The sequence below is a fragment of the Schistocerca serialis genome, chromosome 11 (genome assembly GCF_023864345.2).
Source record: "Schistocerca serialis cubense isolate TAMUIC-IGC-003099 chromosome 11, iqSchSeri2.2, whole genome shotgun sequence".
Classification (NCBI taxonomy): Eukaryota; Metazoa; Arthropoda; class Insecta; order Orthoptera; family Acrididae; genus Schistocerca; species Schistocerca serialis.
In genome coordinates this window covers 194,951,270-194,953,778 of record NC_064648.1, presented here as the reverse complement: position 1 = coordinate 194,953,778, position 2,509 = coordinate 194,951,270, and the positions used below count along the sequence as shown (strand labels likewise).

General features: G+C 37.8%; 1 long non-coding RNA gene across 1 annotated transcript; it reads left to right on the top strand.

Annotated features, from left to right (window-relative positions):
- Positions 1-1,037: 1,037 nt before the first annotated feature.
- Positions 1,038-1,725, top strand: LOC126427044 (uncharacterized). Its single transcript, XR_007576508.1, has 3 exons — positions 1,038-1,167; positions 1,322-1,432; positions 1,592-1,725. It is a non-coding gene; the product is annotated as an uncharacterized LOC126427044 (long non-coding RNA).
- Positions 1,726-2,509: the final 784 nt, after the last annotated feature.

The following is a 2,509-nucleotide window of genomic DNA, read 5'->3' as shown; positions in this document are numbered from 1 at the left end:
TCACGTAATTTTTCAAATTTGTGTATTTTCGTGTGCAAGTAACTCTGTTTGTGTGACTGATATGGGCAAAATGAGTTCTGTGTGTGTTTAGGCCACATTAAGCTTACCACAAAAAAATTTATACCCTTTTTGAGTGAATTATATTTGGCACAGAGGGCACCTACAATATGAACCTTTTAATGTATTATATTTTTTAATCACATTTTGGAATTTTTTATTTGCCCTCAGAAATATGTTGTTGGTGTGTGCGGAATAATTCCAAAGTTATTAAGACCTGAAGTTGGGTCTGAGGATAGATTGCCAGATGCGGGTTGCAATTTCCGGGTCACGCCACCTTCTTTCACAAGCCATAATTCTGGAACTAATTGGCAGGGGAACTTAAACTTTTGTACATGAGCGTTCCACACTTGGTAGCATTGGTGTGCTAAATTTCAGCCAAATCTGAGACTATCAGCTGGAATATTTTCTCAAATTGGTTGAACTGACATGGAATGACGCACAGAGTGATCTGAAGGGGTAAAAATAATCACGGTGAACTGCTCTTATCCATTCTCTCCTTGCATCTTCATCACGAGGGAAATGGAATTACTGACTCTTTCCTGAGCAGTATAATTGCCTCTACAATGAGGCATACAGCATCTACATGGCATATTTATATATTGAAGTAGTATGAACACTATTACACTAACATTTCAATTCACAATCATATAATGGCTACACAGGCGAAACAACAAAGAAAGCACATGTGGCTTTGCGTTTGTTACGACCCGTACGAGGCCAATGAGAAAGATGACCAACAAGAAAGGCAGGCTGCACCGCGTACGTCACACAGAGGATGTCATGTGACCGGCAGCGTCCTAACATCTTGTCACTTCAGAACTAGTGGTAGGCTAAACTGCGATTTTCCGATATCAGTGATTTCTGTGAATGCTACTTTTCAGTATCTGTTATTCTTAACTGTGATTTGTCGCAGTTAAGAGTTGCAGTTAAGGAACATAGGTCGTGTATCCTTCCGCCACTGCTATTTCTGCGATTTCTGCTACTTCCGCGATTTCTGCTACTTCTGCGATTTCTGTGATTCCTGCGATTTCAGCGACTTACCACCGTATGAAAAAGTTACATCTGTCAACACAGAAAATTGCATCTCAACAAACCTGTCATTGGCAAGTATGTTTTATGTTTTTTCTTCCGTTGGCTTTAATTTTGTATTAAAGTAACAACTGTGAAAATATTAATAGTGTAATTAATATGTAAGTAGCCGTACAGTACCGTAATAGTTCGTATTTAGAAAACGAATTCTAACATATTGTTATGTTCACAGGTACCTAAACTACATTTCAGTCACTCAGTAAAGTGATAACTCAAAATATCATTGTCAACAGATCTGAAGAAATTGCCACTGCGTCTTTAGACTGTTTTCGTCAGACGAGAGGTTAGTTTCTAAGCGTTTCGATGGACTTAATAACTTCAGTGAGATCGTTCTTGCAAATGTGATATTCATTATAGCAAATATTACCAATCTACTCTGTCAATTATATTGCTAGTAATTAATGACAGCAAAAATTGTTTAATAATCCTTGTGTTTTTGCAGACACAGTTCTGACTCTGATTACTGGTTGCTGTACGTATCTATCCACTTCAAGGCTGTTGAGAGAGACTCGTGAAGATTCAAGACAGCTCTTAGAGGATTTGCAGTTTAAAAGTGAAATAATTGTGAAATAAGTGTGGGAATGATTAAACTGTGTTTTATTGAAGTTGTGCGATTTTAAAGGAATAATAAATGTCAAATACAGTGAGTGAATAATAAAAATCTCATTTTCCACATGTTTAAGCCGTCCTATACCCATAATTTTCTGCCACTTACTTATTGGAGAGTGACATGACCTCCCCCCCACCCCCCCCCCCTCCCTTTCTTCACAATCTTGGTGTGACACTGACCTGTAACATATCCCGAAGTCTACAATATCCATTTTGAGGCTGTTGATATGAAAGTGGGAAGTACAGATCTTCCAGTTAAATCAGGTATAGCTTAAGTGCATTACTTGAAAGTAACACAGAAAAAGCTTACTTATGTAGGTGGTAGTAGTGTCGGCAAAAAGTTCTTGTGTGTGAAGTTGCCATGTAGAACACCAGGTGTAAAACTTTTCTCCCGAGTCTTGAACTGTGTCGGAACAAAAGTGATGCATTCATATGACTATTTTCATTTCTCTACAGTTATACAGATGTCAGAGTTCTGCTGTGTTAACATTGCAAAGTCCTGTAGGCATGTGGAGTATTAACCAAAACTGTCATATTGGAAGCAGAATCAAACACATTTGTTACGTTACTTGATATTTTCAGGAGAAAAAGGCAATGTTGCTTCTTATTAATATAATACATTCAGAGTCACAGCAGTATTTGACCAACCATAACTGATGCTGAATGTGCATGTCGTCATATAATATGACGGGCTTATTTCAATAGTGGTACAAGTCCATTACCTCCACTTTTCTGCCTATAATGCTTCTGA